General features: G+C 46.3%; 8 non-coding genes and 1 pseudogene across 8 annotated transcripts; all 9 read right to left on the bottom strand.

Annotated features, from left to right (window-relative positions):
• Positions 1-739: 739 nt before the first annotated feature.
• Positions 740-849, bottom strand: LOC130328406 (U2 spliceosomal RNA; annotated as a pseudogene).
• A 2,087-nt stretch (positions 850-2,936) lies between these two features.
• LOC130328417 (U2 spliceosomal RNA) lies at positions 2,937-3,127 on the bottom strand. The gene has a single exon (XR_008872404.1). It is a non-coding gene; the product is annotated as a U2 spliceosomal RNA (small nuclear RNA).
• A 2,090-nt stretch (positions 3,128-5,217) lies between these two features.
• Positions 5,218-5,408, bottom strand: LOC130328418 (U2 spliceosomal RNA). The gene has a single exon (XR_008872405.1). It is a non-coding gene; the product is annotated as a U2 spliceosomal RNA (small nuclear RNA).
• A 2,071-nt stretch (positions 5,409-7,479) lies between these two features.
• Positions 7,480-7,670, bottom strand: LOC130328419 (U2 spliceosomal RNA). Its single transcript, XR_008872406.1, has one exon. It is a non-coding gene; the product is annotated as a U2 spliceosomal RNA (small nuclear RNA).
• A 2,091-nt stretch (positions 7,671-9,761) lies between these two features.
• Positions 9,762-9,952, bottom strand: LOC130328420 (U2 spliceosomal RNA). Its single transcript, XR_008872407.1, has one exon. It is a non-coding gene; the product is annotated as a U2 spliceosomal RNA (small nuclear RNA).
• A 2,083-nt stretch (positions 9,953-12,035) lies between these two features.
• Positions 12,036-12,226, bottom strand: LOC130328422 (U2 spliceosomal RNA). Its single transcript, XR_008872409.1, has one exon. It is a non-coding gene; the product is annotated as a U2 spliceosomal RNA (small nuclear RNA).
• A 2,079-nt stretch (positions 12,227-14,305) lies between these two features.
• Positions 14,306-14,496, bottom strand: LOC130328423 (U2 spliceosomal RNA). Its single transcript, XR_008872410.1, has one exon. It is a non-coding gene; the product is annotated as a U2 spliceosomal RNA (small nuclear RNA).
• A 2,084-nt stretch (positions 14,497-16,580) lies between these two features.
• Positions 16,581-16,771, bottom strand: LOC130328425 (U2 spliceosomal RNA). The gene has a single exon (XR_008872411.1). It is a non-coding gene; the product is annotated as a U2 spliceosomal RNA (small nuclear RNA).
• Positions 16,772-18,862: 2,091 nt separating this feature from the next.
• LOC130328426 (U2 spliceosomal RNA) lies at positions 18,863-19,053 on the bottom strand. Its single transcript, XR_008872412.1, has one exon. It is a non-coding gene; the product is annotated as a U2 spliceosomal RNA (small nuclear RNA).
• Between the last annotated feature and the right edge of the window lie 1,068 nt (positions 19,054-20,121).

Raw genomic sequence — 20,121 nt, forward strand, 5'->3', positions numbered from 1 at the left:
AAAAGTGCAAACGTGTTACACTAAAAAAACGTGCACAAAGGATGCGGTCTATCGCAAGCCCTTCTCCGATAGGAGAGAGGCCCCCCAACATACCTTACCCTTCGCCTCCGGACCAAAAGGTACCTGCGAGGTTCCAGGTTCGATGTCCCTTTTCGCCGAAGCTACTAGGGGACCACAAATGCTCCCGGCATCCCCCTTGGCGTTAGCCAAGGTATCTGCCCGCAGAGCCGATTACGGTAGGTACCCTGCCAAAGCAGGAGTACCCGGGGTGTTTGCAGGGAGGTGCGGAACCTAATGGCCACACACACCTCCCCTAGACCGCCAGGAGGGACACCCAGAAGGGCTACCGCATCCTGACAAATCCTTTGAACACACAACACGCAAAAAGTGACACAGTGAGACAAAAAAGAAATAAATAAGTGAATGTGTGCAGATATACTGCCCGGACATCCGGCCGGATCTATAAAAATTTCTCTGATCCTAGCCAGAAGGCCGGGAATCAAGAGGTGAGTGCCACAAGGTGAAGAGATTATGGTGCCCGTGCTTCAACTCAGTGAGTCTATTCTCCCAGTGAGTTTCGGCACCTCGGGGTCACCACTCCCCGAGGCACAAAAGTACCTCGGCTCTAGACCCTCTCAGCCTCATGGCGAGACCCGGAGGGAACAGGTCACATCGGGGCAGCCGTCGAGCTGATTCCTCAGAACCAGCCCCGGAAAGCCCTGGTACACCTGCATCCTCCATGCAGCACCCATCCCCACCAGCCCCATACCGGCGTTACAGTACACCGGCATGAAAAACTGATAAGAACAGATACTACACTTGATCTTAGCCAAAAGGCCGAGAAGCGATAACCGTGAAAGGGGCGGGCCCAACAAGGTCCCCTTCATGGGCACTATCACTGCTTGCTGTCAGGGAGGCTGCCAGACAATTTTCCATGCACACTCTGGGCTGGGGGGCAGTCAACCACCAGTACACACAGCAGAACCTAAACCCATACCATTATTGCTAAGCAGCAAGACAGGGGCCCATTGCACTCCCACGGGGCCTTTTTAAATGCAATCCATAACCCGGATTTGCCAGGAACCCTTCTTACTCCTCCTACTTGCATGTGACACTGGGCTTAGGATCTGCATAGGAAACACACACACAAGCACACACCTACCTTTGTTGCCTGCAGATGCCTCCTTGGCTGTCCCCAAACGGTATCAAACCAACACCCACGGGAAGCTGTAAGCATAGAGGACATGCCTGCACCCCATTGGACTTACCTGTGTGGGTTAAACCCGGGTTATTTGACAACCTATGGCGGTGATGGTTCTGCTCAGGCAGAGCAGTGCTGATGCTCCTCATAAAGCTGTCGCTGCTGTGAAGGTTCTAGGTGACATCACAAATCCCTATGGTTACATACACAACAAAGCTGGGTTGTTGTTGTTTACACTCTGCAAGGCCTGTGGAAGTGAGTGACATCATAGCACTGTAGTTCTGAGGGTTCTAGATGGATGCAACAATCTCCTGTTGCTTCTATGAAGGCCATAATAGACGACATCACCAAACAGCTCCATAGTCACATACACAGCAAAGGAGAGATGTTGTTTACACCTAGTGATGTCAGTGGTATTGAGTGACATCACAGCACAGTGCTAAGGCTCCTGGGCCTGGACACAGCAGCGGCTGCAATATCTCAACGGAGAATACGTTTATATATATGTGTGTGTGTGCGCGTATATATATATATATATATATATATATATATATATATATATATATATTTCTCCGCCGAAATCACTTTTAAACCCATTTCCACCTTTTTTTCCCTTCTCTTCCTCTTACTTTTTTTTCACGTTTTTTTACGTTTTTCTCCTTTTCGCCTCTTTTCTGGGCGTATTATTCTTCTTTTTCTTCTTTTTTTTCGTCTAATGCATACCCCATCAGTGCAGCAATGCTTATTCAATACCGCCAGCAGATGGAGACACTGGGGGATAATTTTCTAAGGATTTATACTGATTTTTCCTGTCTGAATTTGTCGCACAGAAAGTTGCAGGCCAAATATGTGTGACATTTCTGCGACTTTAGCTTCTAGAGCATTTTTACAACATTATACATAGGTGCTGAATATATAAAAAGCGACTGTTCAGCGACAGACAAGTCGCATCGGCTGAAAGTAGGCCAGAATGTCAGTCCATGTTGGAGCAGGTTTAGATACAGTCTAAAGCATAGATCTCAAAGTCTGTGCACAGAATTTAGCAAGGGCCTCGCACCTTCTGATGCATCAGGTAGGTGCACAATAGCATAGCCTAACCCTCTGTACTTTGGTCTATATTGATGCGGGACATAGACAGCCAGCTGATGACCAATCCATTAGTGCAATGGATGGCTGGAAGCATTTGTCTTTGCCTTTGCAATACCACAGAAGCAATGCATGGTCAATGTACAGCAATGACACACCTGTGTGAACAGCCAGGAGACCCCCCCCCCCATGTTATGTTACATAGTTACATAGTTAGTACGGTCGAAAAAAGACATATGTCCATCAAGTTCAACCAGGGAATTAAGGGGTAGGGGTGTGGCGCGATATTGGGGAAGGGATGAGATTTTATATTTCTTCATAAGCATTAATCTTATTTTGTCAATTAGGAACATTCAGCACCCACCCGCTATCAAGGCAGCTGCCTATCATGTCATGCCCTACCTGCACAGGTGTGCTGGCTACTCAAATGATCCAATTAAGGAGGCCATTTAGTCAGCAGCAGCAGAAGTCCTGTGCCTGGACGCTCCAACAGCGGCCAGACACAAGCAGAAGCAGAAGCAGCAGAAGCAGCAGCAGCACCACCTTTTGTTTTTTGGCTGCAGCAGCAAGGCCCACAGGGCTGGCTAGCTGGCTAGCCAGCAAGCAGGTAGCAATGAAAGTAGGAATCTTTCTTTTTAACCCTGTAAGGGGGTGGTGCACTGTACCCGAAGATACTGCCATATCGGGTCAATGCATAGGGCGACGGAAGCAAGCTTCGAAATCGGCCCCCGTTCTCAAAAATCCATTTAATATATGGTCCCCAGATAGGGGACGTATCAGATATTAAACTGATAAGAACAGATACTACACTTGATCTTAGCCAAAAGGCCGAGAAGCGATAACCGTGAAAGGGGCGGGCCCAACAAGGTCCCCTTCATGGGCACTATCACTGCTTGCTGTCAGGGAGGCTGCCAGACAATTTTCCATGCACACTCTGGGCTGGGGGGCAGTCAACCACCAGTACACACAGCAGAACCTAAACCCATACCATTATTGCTAAGCAGCAAGACAGGGGCCCATTGCACTCCCACGGGGCCTTTTTAAATGCAATCCATAACCCGGATTTGCCAGGAACCCTTCTTACTCCTCCTACTTGCATGTGACACTGGGCTTAGGATCTGCATAGGAAACACACACACAAGCACACACCTACCTTTGTTGCCTGCAGATGCCTCCTTGGCTGTCCCCAAACGGTATCAAACCAACACCCACGGGAAGCTGTAAGCATAGAGGACATGCCTGCACCCCATTGGACTTACCTGTGTGGGTTAAACCCGGGTTATTTGACAACCTATGGCGGTGATGGTTCTGCTCAGGCAGAGCAGTGCTGATGCTCCTCATAAAGCTGTCGCTGCTGTGAAGGTTCTAGGTGACATCACAAATCCCTATGGTTACATACACAACAAAGCTGGGTTGTTGTTGTTTACACTCTGCAAGGCCTGTGGAAGTGAGTGACATCATAGCACTGTAGTTCTGAGGGTTCTAGATGGATGCAACAATCTCCTGTTGCTTCTATGAAGGCCATAATAGACGACATCACCAAACAGCTCCATAGTCACATACACAGCAAAGGAGAGATGTTGTTTACACCTAGTGATGTCAGTGGTATTGAGTGACATCACAGCACAGTGCTAAGGCTCCTGGGCCTGGACACAGCAGCGGCTGCAATATCTCAACGGAGAATACGTTTATATATATGTGTGTGTGTGCGCGTATATATATATATATATATATATATATATATATATATATATATATTTCTCCGCCGAAATCACTTTTAAACCCATTTCCACCTTTTTTTCCCTTCTCTTCCTCTTACTTTTTTTTCACGTTTTTTTACGTTTTTCTCCTTTTCGCCTCTTTTCTGGGCGTATTATTCTTCTTTTTCTTCTTTTTTTTCGTCTAATGCATACCCCATCAGTGCAGCAATGCTTATTCAATACCGCCAGCAGATGGAGACACTGGGGGATAATTTTCTAAGGATTTATACTGATTTTTCCTGTCTGAATTTGTCGCACAGAAAGTTGCAGGCCAAATATGTGTGACATTTCTGCGACTTTAGCTTCTAGAGCATTTTTACAACATTATACATAGGTGCTGAATACATAAAAAGCGACTGTTCAGCGACAGACAAGTCGCATCGGCTGAAAGTAGGCCAGAATGTCAGTCCATGTTGGAGCAGGTTTAGATACAGTCTAAAGCATAGATCTCAAAGTCTGTGCACAGAATTTAGCAAGGGCCTCGCACCTTCTGATGCATCAGGTAGGTGCACAATAGCATAGCCTAACCCTCTGTACTTTGGTCTATATTGATGCGGGACATAGACAGCCAGCTGATGACCAATCCATTAGTGCAATGGATGGCTGGAAGCATTTGTCTTTGCCTTTGCAATACCACAGAAGCAATGCATGGTCAATGTACAGCAATGACACACCTGTGTGAACAGCCAGGAGACCCCCCCCCCCCCATGTTATGTTACATAGTTACATAGTTAGTACGGTCGAAAAAAGACATATGTCCATCAAGTTCAACCAGGGAATTAAGGGGTAGGGGTGTGGCGCGATATTGGGGAAGGGATGAGATTTTATATTTCTTCATAAGCATTAATCTTATTTTGTCAATTAGGAACATTCAGCACCCACCCGCTATCAAGGCAGCTGCCTATCATGTCATGCCCTACCTGCACAGGTGTGCTGGCTACTCAAATGATCCAATTAAGGAGGCCATTTAGTCAGCAGCAGCAGAAGTCCTGTGCCTGGACGCTCCAACAGCGGCCAGACACAAGCAGAAGCAGAAGCAGCAGAAGCAGCAGCAGCACCACCTTTTGTTTTTTGGCTGCAGCAGCAGCAAGGCCCACAGGGCTGGCTAGCTGGCTAGCCAGCAAGCAGGTAGCAATGAAAGTAGGAATCTTTCTTTTTAACCCTGTAAGGGGGTGGTGCACTGTACCCGAAGATACTGCCATATCGGGTCAATGCATAGGGCGACGGAAGCAAGCTTCGAAATCGGCCCCCGTTCTCAAAAATCCATTTAATATATGGTCCCCAGATAGGGGACGTATCAGATATTAAACTGATAAGAACAGATACTACACTTGATCTTAGCCAAAAGGCCGAGAAGCGATAACCGTGAAAGGGGCGGGCCCAACAAGGTCCCCTTCATGGGCACTATCACTGCTTGCTGTCAGGGAGGCTGCCAGACAATTTTCCATGCACACTCTGGGCTGGGGGGCAGTCAACCACCAGTACACACAGCAGAACCTAAACCCATACCATTATTGCTAAGCAGCAAGACAGGGGCCCATTGCACTCCCACGGGGCCTTTTTAAATGCAATCCATAACCCGGATTTGCCAGGAACCCTTCTTACTCCTCCTACTTGCATGTGACACTGGGCTTAGGATCTGCATAGGAAACACACACACAAGCACACACCTACCTTTGTTGCCTGCAGATGCCTCCTTGGCTGTCCCCAAACGGTATCAAACCAACACCCACGGGAAGCTGTAAGCATAGAGGACATGCCTGCACCCCATTGGACTTACCTGTGTGGGTTAAACCCGGGTTATTTGACAACCTATGGCGGTGATGGTTCTGCTCAGGCAGAGCAGTGCTGATGCTCCTCATAAAGCTGTCGCTGCTGTGAAGGTTCTAGGTGACATCACAAATCCCTATGGTTACATACACAACAAAGCTGGGTTGTTGTTGTTTACACTCTGCAAGGCCTGTGGAAGTGAGTGACATCATAGCACTGTAGTTCTGAGGGTTCTAGATGGATGCAACAATCTCCTGTTGCTTCTATGAAGGCCATAATAGACGACATCACCAAACAGCTCCATAGTCACATACACAGCAAAGGAGAGATGTTGTTTACACCTAGTGATGTCAGTGGTATTGAGTGACATCACAGCACAGTGCTAAGGCTCCTGGGCCTGGACACAGCAGCGGCTGCAATATCTCAACGGAGAATACGTTTATATATATGTGTGTGTGTGCGCGTATATATATATATATATATATATATATATTTCTCCGCCGAAATCACTTTTAAACCCATTTCCACCTTTTTTTCCCTTCTCTTCCTCTTACTTTTTTTTCACGTTTTTTTACGTTTTTCTCCTTTTCGCCTCTTTTCTGGGCGTATTATTCTTCTTTTTCTTCTTTTTTTTCGTCTAATGCATACCCCATCAGTGCAGCAATGCTTATTCAATACCGCCAGCAGATGGAGACACTGGGGGATAATTTTCTAAGGATTTATACTGATTTTTCCTGTCTGAATTTGTCGCACAGAAAGTTGCAGGCCAAATATGTGTGACATTTCTGCGACTTTAGCTTCTAGAGCATTTTTACAACATTATACATAGGTGCTGAATACATAAAAAGCGACTGTTCAGCGACAGACAAGTCGCATCGGCTGAAAGTAGGCCAGAATGTCAGTCCATGTTGGAGCACGTTTAGATACAATCTAAAGCATAGATCTCAAAGTCTGTGCACAGAATTTAGCAAGGGCCTCGCACCTTCTGATGCATCAGGTAGGTGCACAATAGCATAGCCTAACCCTCTGTACTTTGGTCTATATTGATGCGGGACATAGACAGCCAGCTGATGACCAATCCATTAGTGCAATGGATGGCTGGAAGCATTTGTCTTTGCCTTTGCAATACCACAGAAGCAATGCATGGTCAATGTACAGCAATGACACACCTGTGTGAACAGCCAGGAGACCCCCCCCCCATGTTATGTTACATAGTTACATAGTTAGTACGGTCGAAAAAAGACATATGTCCATCAAGTTCAACCAGGGAATTAAGGGGTAGGGGTGTGGCGCGATATTGGGGAAGGGATGAGATTTTATATTTCTTCATAAGCATTAATCTTATTTTGTCAATTAGGAACATTCAGCACCCACCCGCTATCAAGGCAGCTGCCTATCATGTCATGCCCTACCTGCACAGGTGTGCTGGCTACTCAAATGATCCAATTAAGGAGGCCATTTAGTCAGCAGCAGCAGAAGTCCTGTGCCTGGACGCTCCAACAGCGGCCAGACACAAGCAGAAGCAGAAGCAGCAGAAGCAGCAGCAGCACCACCTTTTGTTTTTTGGCTGCAGCAGCAGCAAGGCCCACAGGGCTGGCTAGCTGGCTAGCCAGCAAGCAGGTAGCAATGAAAGTAGGAATCTTTCTTTTTAACCCTGTAAGGGGGTGGTGCACTGTACCCGAAGATACTGCCATATCGGGTCAATGCATAGGGCGACGGAAGCAAGCTTCGAAATCGGCCCCCGTTCTCAAAAATCCATTTAATATATGGTCCCCAGATAGGGGACGTATCAGATATTAAACTGATAAGAACAGATACTACACTTGATCTTAGCCAAAAGGCCGAGAAGCGATAACCGTGAAAGGGGCGGGCCCAACAAGGTCCCCTTCATGGGCACTATCACTGCTTGCTGTCAGGGAGGCTGCCAGACAATTTTCCATGCACACTCTGGGCTGGGGGGCAGTCAACCACCAGTACACACAGCAGAACCTAAACCCATACCATTATTGCTAAGCAGCAAGACAGGGGCCCATTGCACTCCCACGGGGCCTTTTTAAATGCAATCCATAACCCGGATTTGCCAGGAACCCTTCTTACTCCTCCTACTTGCATGTGACACTGGGCTTAGGATCTGCATAGGAAACACACACACAAGCACACACCTACCTTTGTTGCCTGCAGATGCCTCCTTGGCTGTCCCCAAACGGTATCAAACCAACACCCACGGGAAGCTGTAAGCATAGAGGACATGCCTGCACCCCATTGGACTTACCTGTGTGGGTTAAACCCGGGTTATTTGACAACCTATGGCGGTGATGGTTCTGCTCAGGCAGAGCAGTGCTGATGCTCCTCATAAAGCTGTCGCTGCTGTGAAGGTTCTAGGTGACATCACAAATCCCTATGGTTACATACACAACAAAGCTGGGTTGTTGTTGTTTACACTCTGCAAGGCCTGTGGAAGTGAGTGACATCATAGCACTGTAGTTCTGAGGGTTCTAGATGGATGCAACAATCTCCTGTTGCTTCTATGAAGGCCATAATAGACGACATCACCAAACAGCTCCATAGTCACATACACAGCAAAGGAGAGATGTTGTTTACACCTAGTGATGTCAGTGGTATTGAGTGACATCACAGCACAGTGCTAAGGCTCCTGGGCCTGGACACAGCAGCGGCTGCAATATCTCAACGGAGAATACGTTTATATATATGTGTGTGTGTGCGCGTATATATATATATATTTATATATATATATATATATATATATATATATATTTCTCCGCCGAAATCACTTTTAAACCCATTTCCACCTTTTTTTCCCTTCTCTTCCTCTTACTTTTTTTTCACGTTTTTTTACGTTTTTCTCCTTTTCGCCTCTTTTCTGGGCGTATTATTCTTCTTTTTCTTCTTTTTTTTCGTCTAATGCATACCCCATCAGTGCAGCAATGCTTATTCAATACCGCCAGCAGATGGAGACACTGGGGGATAATTTTCTAAGGATTTATACTGATTTTTCCTGTCTGAATTTGTCGCACAGAAAGTTGCAGGCCAAATATGTGTGACATTTCTGCGACTTTAGCTTCTAGAGCATTTTTACAACATTATACATAGGTGCTGAATACATAAAAAGCGACTGTTCAGCGACAGACAAGTCGCATCGGCTGAAAGTAGGCCAGAATGTCAGTCCATGTTGGAGCACGTTTAGATACAATCTAAAGCATAGATCTCAAAGTCTGTGCACAGAATTTAGCAAGGGCCTCGCACCTTCTGATGCATCAGGTAGGTGCACAATAGCATAGCCTAACCCTCTGTACTTTGGTCTATATTGATGCGGGACATAGACAGCCAGCTGATGACCAATCCATTAGTGCAATGGATGGCTGGAAGCATTTGTCTTTGCCTTTGCAATACCACAGAAGCAATGCATGGTCAATGTACAGCAATGACACACCTGTGTGAACAGCCAGGAGACCCCCCCCCCATGTTATGTTACATAGTTACATAGTTAGTACGGTCGAAAAAAGACATATGTCCATCAAGTTCAACCAGGGAATTAAGGGGTAGGGGTGTGGCGCGATATTGGGGAAGGGATGAGATTTTATATTTCTTCATAAGCATTAATCTTATTTTGTCAATTAGGAACATTCAGCACCCACCCGCTATCAAGGCAGCTGCCTATCATGTCATGCCCTACCTGCACAGGTGTGCTGGCTACTCAAATGATCCAATTAAGGAGGCCATTTAGTCAGCAGCAGCAGAAGTCCTGTGCCTGGACGCTCCAACAGCGGCCAGACACAAGCAGAAGCAGAAGCAGCAGAAGCAGCAGCAGCACCACCTTTTGTTTTTTGGCTGCAGCAGCAGCAAGGCCCACAGGGCTGGCTAGCTGGCTAGCCAGCAAGCAGGTAGCAATGAAAGTAGGAATCTTTCTTTTTAACCCTGTAAGGGGGTGGTGCACTGTACCCGAAGATACTGCCATATCGGGTCAATGCATAGGGCGACGGAAGCAAGCTTCGAAATCGGCCCCCGTTCTCAAAAATCCATTTAATATATGGTCCCCAGATAGGGGACGTATCAGATATTAAACTGATAAGAACAGATACTACACTTGATCTTAGCCAAAAGGCCGAGAAGCGATAACCGTGAAAGGGGCGGGCCCAACAAGGTCCCCTTCATGGGCACTATCACTGCTTGCTGTCAGGGAGGCTGCCAGACAATTTTCCATGCACACTCTGGGCTGGGGGGCAGTCAACCACCAGTACACACAGCAGAACCTAAACCCATACCATTATTGCTAAGCAGCAAGACAGGGGCCCATTGCACTCCCACGGGGCCTTTTTAAATGCAATCCATAACCCGGATTTGCCAGGAACCCTTCTTACTCCTCCTACTTGCATGTGACACTGGGCTTAGGATCTGCATAGGAAACACACACACAAGCACACACCTACCTTTGTTGCCTGCAGATGCCTCCTTGGCTGTCCCCAAACGGTATCAAACCAACACCCACGGGAAGCTGTAAGCATAGAGGACATGCCTGCACCCCATTGGACTTACCTGTGTGGGTTAAACCCGGGTTATTTGACAACCTATGGCGGTGATGGTTCTGCTCAGGCAGAGCAGTGCTGATGCTCCTCATAAAGCTGTCGCTGCTGTGAAGGTTCTAGGTGACATCACAAATCCCTATGGTTACATACACAACAAAGCTGGGTTGTTGTTGTTTACACTCTGCAAGGCCTGTGGAAGTGAGTGACATCATAGCACTGTAGTTCTGAGGGTTCTAGATGGATGCAACAATCTCCTGTTGCTTCTATGAAGGCCATAATAGACGACATCACCAAACAGCTCCATAGTCACATACACAGCAAAGGAGAGATGTTGTTTACACCTAGTGATGTCAGTGGTATTGAGTTACATCACAGCACAGTGCTAAGGCTCCTGGGCCTGGACACAGCAGCGGCTGCAATATCTCAACGGAGAATACGTTTATATATATGTGTGTGTGTGCGCGTATATATATATATATATATATATATATATATATATATATATATATATTTCTCCGCCGAAATCACTTTTAAACCCATTTCCACCTTTTTTTCCCTTCTCTTCCTCTTACTTTTTTTTCACGTTTTTTTACGTTTTTCTCCTTTTCGCCTCTTTTCTGGGCGTATTATTCTTCTTTTTCTTCTTTTTTTTCGTCTAATGCATACCCCATCAGTGCAGCAATGCTTATTCAATACCGCCAGCAGATGGAGACACTGGGGGATAATTTTCTAAGGATTTATACTGATTTTTCCTGTCTGAATTTGTCGCACAGAAAGTTGCAGGCCAAATATGTGTGACATTTCTGCGACTTTAGCTTCTAGAGCATTTTTACAACATTATACATAGGTGCTGAATACATAAAAAGCGACTGTTCAGCGACAGACAAGTCGCATCGGCTGAAAGTAGGCCAGAATGTCAGTCCATGTTGGAGCAGGTTTAGATACAGTCTAAAGCATAGATCTCAAAGTCTGTGCACAGAATTTAGCAAGGGCCTCGCACCTTCTGGTGCATCAGGTAGGTGCACAATAGCATAGCCTAACCCTCTGTACTTTGGTCTATATTGATGCGGGACATAGACAGCCAGCTGATGACCAATCCATTAGTGCAATGGATGGCTGGAAGCATTTGTCTTTTCCTTTGCAATACCACAGAAGCAATGCATGGTCAATGTACAGCAATGACACACCTGTGTGAACAGCCAGGAGACCCCCCCCCCCCCATGTTATGTTACATAGTTACATAGTTAGTACGGTCGAAAAAAGACATATGTCCATCAAGTTCAACCAGGGAATTAAGGGGTAGGGGTGTGGCGCGATATTGGGGAAGGGATGAGATTTTATATTTCTTCATAAGCATTAATCTTATTTTGTCAATTAGGAACATTCAGCACCCACCCGCTATCAAGGCAGCTGCCTATCATGTCATGCCCTACCTGCACAGGTATGCTGGCTACTCAAATGATCCAATTAAGGAGGCCATTTAGTCAGCAGCAGCAGAAGTCCTGTGCCTGGACGCTCCAACAGCGGCCAGACACAAGCAGAAGCAGAAGCAGCAGAAGCACCACCTTTTGTTTTTTGGCTGCAGCAGCAGCAAGGCCCACAGGGCTGGCTAGCTGGCTAGCCAGCAAGCAGGTAGCAATGAAAGTAGGAATCTTTCTTTTTAACCCTGTAAGGGGGTGGTGCACTGTACCCGAAGATACTGCCATATCGGGTCAATGCATAGGGCGACGGAAGCAAGCTTCGAAATCGGCCCCCGTTCTCAAAAATCCATTTAATATATGGTCCCCAGATAGGGGACGTATCAGATATTAAACTGATAAGAACAGATACTACACTTGATCTTAGCCAAAAGGCCGAGAAGCGATAACCGTGAAAGGGGCGGGCCCAACAAGGTCCCCTTCATGGGCACTATCACTGCTTGCTGTCAGGGAGGCTGCCAGACAATTTTCCATGCACACTCTGGGCTGGGGGGCAGTCAACCACCAGTACACACAGCAGAACCTAAACCCATACCATTATTGCTAAGCAGCAAGACAGGGGCCCATTGCACTCCCACGGGGCCTTTTTAAATGCAATCCATAACCCGGATTTGCCAGGAACCCTTCTTACTCCTCCTACTTGCATGTGACACTGGGCTTAGGATCTGCATAGGAAACACACACACAAGCACACACCTACCTTTGTTGCCTGCAGATGCCTCCTTGGCTGTCCCCAAACGGTATCAAACCAACACCCACGGGAAGCTGTAAGCATAGAGGACATGCCTGCACCCCATTGGACTTACCTGTGTGGGTTAAACCCGGGTTATTTGACAACCTATGGCGGTGATGGTTCTGCTCAGGCAGAGCAGTGCTGATGCTCCTCATAAAGCTGTCGCTGCTGTGAAGGTTCTAGGTGACATCACAAATCCCTATGGTTACATACACAACAAAGCTGGGTTGTTGTTGTTTACACTCTGCAAGGCCTGTGGAAGTGAGTGACATCATAGCACTGTAGTTCTGAGGGTTCTAGATGGATGCAACAATCTCCTGTTGCTTCTATGAAGGCCATAATAGACGACATCACCAAACAGCTCCATAGTCACATACACAGCAAAGGAGAGATGTTGTTTACACCTAGTGATGTCAGTGGTATTGAGTGACATCACAGCACAGTGCTAAGGCTCCTGGGCCTGGACACAGCAGCGGCTGCAATATCTCAACGGAGAATACGTTTATATATATGTGTGTGTGTGCGCGTATATATATATATATATATATATATATATATATATATTTCTCCGCCGAAATCACTTTTAAACCCATTTCCACCTTTTTTTCCCTTCTCTTCCTCTTACTTTTTTTTCACGTTTTTTTACGTTTTTCTCCTTTTCGCCTCTTTTCTGGGCGTATTATTCTTCTTTTTCTTCTTTTTTTTCGTCTAATGCATACCCCATCAGTGCAGCAATGCTTATTCAATACCGCCAGCAGATGGAGACACTGGGGGATAATTTTCTAAGGATTTATACTGATTTTTCCTGTCTGAATTTGTCGCACAGAAAGTTGCAGGCCAAATATGTGTGACATTTCTGCGACTTTAGCTTCTAGAGCATTTTTACAACATTATACATAGGTGCTGAATACATAAAAAGCGACTGTTCAGCGACAGACAAGTCGCATCAGCTGAAAGTAGGCCAGAATGTCAGTCCATGTTGGAGCAGGTTTAGATACAGTCTAAAGCATAGATCTCAAAGTCTGTGCACAGAATTTAGCAAGGGCCTCGCACCTTCTGATGCATCAGGTAGGTGCACAATAGCATAGCCTAACCCTCTGTACTTTGGTCTATATTGATGCGGGACATAGACAGCCAGCTGATGACCAATCCATTAGTGCAATGGATGGCTGGAAGCATTTGTCTTTGCCTTTGCAATACCACAGAAGCAATGCATGGTCAATGTACAGCAATGACACACCTGTGTGAACAGCCAGGAGACCCCCCCCCCATGTTATGTTACATAGTTACATAGTTAGTACGGTCGAAAAAAGACATATGTCCATCAAGTTCAACCAGGGAATTAAGGGGTAGGGGTGTGGCGCGATATTGGGGAAGGGATGAGATTTTATATTTCTTCATAAGCATTAATCTTATTTTGTCAATTAGGATCATTCAGCACCCACCCGCTATCAAGGCAGCTGCCTATCATGTCATGCCCTACCTGCACAGGTGTGCTGGCTACTCAAATGATCCAATTAAGGAGGCCATTTAGTCAGCAGCAGCAGAAGTCCTGTGCCTGGACGCTCCAACAGCGGCCAGACACAAGCAGAAGCAGAAGCAGCAGAAGCAGCAGCAGCACCACCTTTTGTTTTTTGGCTGCAGCAGCAGCAAGGCCCACAGGGCTGGCTAGCTGGCTAGCCAGCAAGCAGGTAGCAATGAAAGTAGGAATCTTTCTTTTTAACCCTGTAAGGGGGTGGTGCACTGTACCCGAAGATACTGCCATATCGGGTCAATGCATAGGGCGACGGAAGCAAGCTTCGAAATCGGCCCCCGTTCTCAAAAATCCATTTAATATATGGTCCCCAGATAGGGGACGTATCAGATATTAAACTGATAAGAACAGATACTACACTTGATCTTAGCCAAAAGGCCGAGAAGCGATAACCGTGAAAGGGGCGGGCCCAACAAGGTCCCCTTCATGGGCACTATCACTGCTTGCTGTCAGGGAGGCTGCCAGACAATTTTCCATGCACACTCTGGGCTGGGGGGCAGTCAACCACCAGTACACACAGCAGAACCTAAACCCATACCATTATTGCTAAGCAGCAAGACAGGGGCCCATTGCACTCCCACGGGGCCTTTTTAAATGCAATCCATAACCCGGATTTGCCAGGAACCCTTCTTACTCCTCCTACTTGCATGTGACACTGGGCTTAGGATCTGCATAGGAAACACACACACAAGCACACACCTACCTTTGTTGCCTGCAGATGCCTCCTTGGCTGTCCCCAAACGGTATCAAACCAACACCCACGGGAAGCTGTAAGCATAGAGGACATGCCTACACCCCATTGGACTTACCTGTGTGGGTTAAACCCGGGTTATTTGACAACCTATGGCGGTGATGGTTCTGCTCAGGCAGAGCAGTGCTGATGCTCCTCATAAAGCTGTCGCTGCTGTGAAGGTTCTAGGTGACATCACAAATCCCTATGGTTACATACACAACAAAGCTGGGTTGTTGTTGTTTACACTCTGCAAGGCCTGTGGAAGTGAGTGACATCATAGCACTGTAGTTCTGAGGGTTCTAGATGGATGCAACAATCTCCTGTTGCTTCTATGAAGGCCATAATAGACGACATCACCAAACAGCTCCATAGTCACATACACAGCAAAGGAGAGATGTTGTTTACACCTAGTGATGTCAGTGGTATTGAGTGACATCACAACACAGTGCTAAGGCTCCTGGGCCTGGACACAGCAGCGGCTGCAATATCTCAACGGAGAATACGTTTATATATATGTGTGTGTGTGCGCGTATATATATATATATATATATATATATATATATATATATATATATATTTCTCCGCCGAAATCACTTTTAAACCCATTTCCACCTTTTTTTCCCTTCTCTTCCTCTTACTTTTTTTTCACGTTTTTTTACGTTTTTCTCCTTTTCGCCTCTTTTCTGGGCGTATTATTCTTCTTTTTCTTCTTTTTTTTCGTCTAATGCATACCCCATCAGTGCAGCAATGCTTATTCAATACCGCCAGCAGATGGAGACACTGGGGGATAATTTTCTAAGGATTTATACTGATTTTTCCTGTCTGAATTTGTCGCACAGAAAGTTGCAGGCCAAATATGTGTGACATTTCTGCGACTTTAGCTTCTAGAGCATTTTTACAACATTATACATAGGTGCTGAATACATAAAAAGCGACTGTTCAGCGACAGACAAGTCGCATCGGCTGAAAGTAGGCCAGAATGTCAGTCCATGTTGGAGCAGGTTTAGATACAGTCTAAAGCATAGATCTCAAAGTCTGTGCACAGAATTTAGCAAGGGCCTCGCACCTTCTGATGCATCAGGTAGGTGCACAATAGCATAGCCTAACCCTCTGTACTTTGGTCTATATTGATGCGGGACATAGACAGCCAGCTGATGACCAATCCATTAGTGCAATGGATGGCTGGAAGCATTTGTCTTTGCCTTTGCAATACCACAGAAGCAATGCATGGTCAATGTACAGCAATGACACACCTGTGTGAACAGCCAGGAGACCCCCCCCCCCATGTTATGTTACATAGTTACATAGTTAGTACGGTCGAAAAAAGACATATGTCCATCAAGTTCAACCAGGGAATTAAGGGGTAGGGGTGTGGCGCGATATTGGGGAAGGGATGAGATTTTATATTTCTTCATAAGCATTAATCTTATTTTGTCAATTAGGAACATTCAGCACCCACCCGCTATCAAGGCAGCTGCCTATCATGTCATGCCCTACCTGCACAGGTGTGCTGGCTACTCAAATGATCCAATTAAGGAGGCCATTTAGTCAGCAGCAGCAGAAGTCCTGTGCCTGGACGCTCCAACAGCGGCCAGACACAAGCAGAAGCAGAAGCAGCAGCAGCAGCACCACCTTTTGTTTTTTGGCTGCAGCAGCAGCAAGGCCCACAGGGCTGGCTAGCTGGCTAGCCAGCAAGCAGGTAGCAATGAAAGTAGGAATCTTTCTTTTTAACCCTGTAAGGGGGTGGTGCACTGTACCCGAAGATACTGCCATATCGGGTCAATGCATAGGGCGACGGAAGCAAGCTTCGAAATCGGCCCCCGTTCTCAAAAATCCATTTAATATATGGTCCCCAGATAGGGGACGTATCAGATATTAAACTGATAAGAACAGATACTACACTTGATCTTAGCCAAAAGGCCGAGAAGCGATAACCGTGAAAGGGGCGGGCCCAACAAGGTCCCCTTCATGGGCACTATCACTGCTTGCTGTCAGGGAGGCTGCCAGACAATTTTCCATGCACACTCTGGGCTGGGGGGGCAGTCAACCACCAGTACACACAGCAGAACCTAAACCCATACCATTATTGCTAAGCAGCAAGACAGGGGCCCATTGCACTCCCACGGGGCCTTTTTAAATGCAATCCATAACCCGGATTTGCCAGGAACCCTTCTTACTCCTCCTACTTGCATGTGACACTGGGCTTAGGATCTGCATAGGAAACACACACACAAGCACACACCTACCTTTGTTGCCTGCAGATGCCTCCTTGGCTGTCCCCAAACGGTATCAAACCAACACCCACGGGAAGCTGTAAGCATAGAGGACATGCCTGCACCCCATTGGACTTACCTGTGTGGGTTAAACCCGGGTTATTTGACAACCTATGGCGGTGATGGTTCTGCTCAGGCAGAGCAGTGCTGATGCTCCTCATAAAGCTGTCGCTGCTGTGAAGGTTCTAGGTGACATCACAAATCCCTATGGTTACATACACAACAAAGCTGGGTTGTTGTTGTTTACACTCTGCAAGGCCTGTGGAAGTGAGTAACATCATAGCACTGTAGTTCTGAGGGTTCTAGATGGATGCAACAATCTCCTGTTGCTTCTATGAAGGCCATAATAGACGACATCACCAAACAGCTCCATAGTCACATACACAGCAAAGGAGAGATGTTGTTTACACCTAGTGATGTCAGTGGTATTGAGTGACATCACAGCACAGTGCTAAGGCTCCTGGGCCTGGACACAGCAGCGGCTGCAATATCTCAACGGAGAATACGTTTATATATATGTGTGTGTGTGCGCGTATATATATATATATATATATATATATATATATATATATATATTTCTCCGCCGAAATCACTTTTAAACCCATTTCCACCTTTTTTTCCCTTCTCTTCCTCTTACTTTTTTTTCACGTTTTTTTACGTTTTTCTCCTTTTCGCCTCTTTTCTGGGCGTATTATTCTTCTTTTTCTTCTTTTTTTTCGTCTAATGCATACCCCATCAGTGCAGCAATGCTTATTCAATACCGCCAGCAGATGGAGACACTGGGGGATAATTTTCTAAGGATTTATACTGATTTTTCCTGTCTGAATTTGTCGCACAGAAAGTTGCAGGCCAAATATGTGTGACATTTCTGCGACTTTAGCTTCTAGAGCATTTTTACAACATTATACATAGGTGCTGAATACATAAAAAGCGACTGTTCAGCGACAGACAAGTCGCATCGGCTGAAAGTAGGCCAGAATGTCAGTCCATGTTGGAGCAGGTTTAGATACAGTCTAAAGTATAGATCTCAAAGTCTGTGCACAGAATTTAGCAAGGGCCTCGCACCTTCTGATGCATCAGGTAGGTGCACAATAGCATAGCCTAACCCTCTGTACTTTGGTCTATATTGATGCGGGACATAGACAGCCAGCTGATGACCAATCCATTAGTGCAATGGATGGCTGGAAGCATTTGTCTTTGCCTTTGCAATACCACAGAAGCAATGCATGGTCAATGTACAGCAATGACACACCTGTGTGAACAGCCAGGAGACCCCCCCCCCCCCCCATGTTATGTTACATAGTTACATAGTTAGTACGGTCGAAAAAAGACATATGTCCATCAAGTTCAACCAGGGAATTAAGGGGTAGGGGTGTGGCGCGATATTGGGGAAGGGATGAGATTTTATATTTCTTCATAAGCATTAATCTTATTTTGTCAATTAGGAACATTCAGCACCCACCCGCTATCAAGGCAGCTGCCTATCATGTCATGCCCTACCTGCACAGGTGTGCTGGCTACTCAAATGATCCAATTAAGGAGGCCATTTAGTCAGCAGCAGCAGAAGTCCTGTGCCTGGACGCTCCAACAGCGGCCAGACACAAGCAGAAGCAGAAGCAGCAGAAGCAGCAGCAGCACCACCTTTTGTTTTTTGGCTGCAGCAGCAGCAAGGCCCACAGGGCTGGCTAGCTGGCTAGCCAGCAAGCAGGTAGCAATGAAAGTAGGAATCTTTCTTTTTAACCCTGTAAGGGGGTGGTGCACTGTACCCGAAGATACTGCCATATCGGGTCAATGCATAGGGCGACGGAAGCAAGCTTCGAAATCGGCCCCCGTTCTCAAAAATCCATTTAATATATGGTCCCCAGATAGGGGACGTATCAGATATTAAACTGATAAGAACAGATACTACACTTGATCTTAGCCAAAAGGCCGAGAAGCGATAACCGTGAAAGGGGCGGGCCCAACAAGGTGCCCTTCATGGGCACTATCACTGCTTGCTGTCAGGGAGGCTGCCAGACAATTTTCCATGCACACTCTGGGCTGGGGGGCAGTCAACCACCAGTACACACAGCAGAACCTAAACCCATACCATTATTGCTAAGCAGCAAGACAGGGGCCCATTGCACTCCCACGGGGCCTTTTTAAATGCAATCCATAACCCGGATTTGCCAGGAACCCTTCTTACTCCTCCTACTTGCATGTGACACTGGGCTTAGGATCTGCATAGGAAACACACACACAAGCACACACCTACCTTTGTTGCCTGCAGATGCCTCCTTGGCTGTCCCCAAACGGTATCAAACCAACACCCACGGGAAGCTGTAAGCATAGAGGACATGCCTGCACCCCATTGGACTTACCTGTGTGGGTTAAATCCGGGTTATTTGACAACCTATGGCGGTGATGGTTCTGCTCAGGCAGAGCAGTGCTGATGCTCCTCATAAAGCTGTCGCTGCTGTGAAGGTTCTAGGTGACATCACAAATCCCTATGGTTACATACACAACAAAGCTGGGTTGTTGTTGTTTACACTCTGCAAGGCCTGTGGAAGTGAGTGACATCATAGCACTGTAGTTCTGAGGGTTCTAGATGGATGCAACAATCTCCTGTTGCTTCTATGAAGGCCATAATAGACGACATCACCAAACAGCTCCATAGTCACATACACAGCAAAGGAGAGATGTTGTTTACACCTAGTGATGTCAGTGGTATTGAGTGACATCACAGCACAGTGCTAAGGCTCCTGGGCCTGGACACAGCAGCGGCTGCAATATCTCAACGGAGAATACGTTTATATATATGTGTGTGTGTGTGCGCGTATATATATATATATATATATATATATATATATATATATATATTTCTTCGCCGAAATCACTTTTAAACCCATTTCCACCTTTTTTTCCCTTCTCTTCCTCTTACTTTTTTTTCACGTTTTTTTACGTTTTTCTCCTTTTCGCCTCTTTTCTGGGCGTATTATTCTTCTTTTTCTTCTTTTTTTTCGTCTAATG

Source organism: Hyla sarda, unplaced genomic scaffold, assembly GCF_029499605.1.
Source record: "Hyla sarda isolate aHylSar1 unplaced genomic scaffold, aHylSar1.hap1 scaffold_307, whole genome shotgun sequence".
NCBI lineage: Eukaryota > Metazoa > Chordata > Amphibia > Anura > Hylidae > Hyla > Hyla sarda.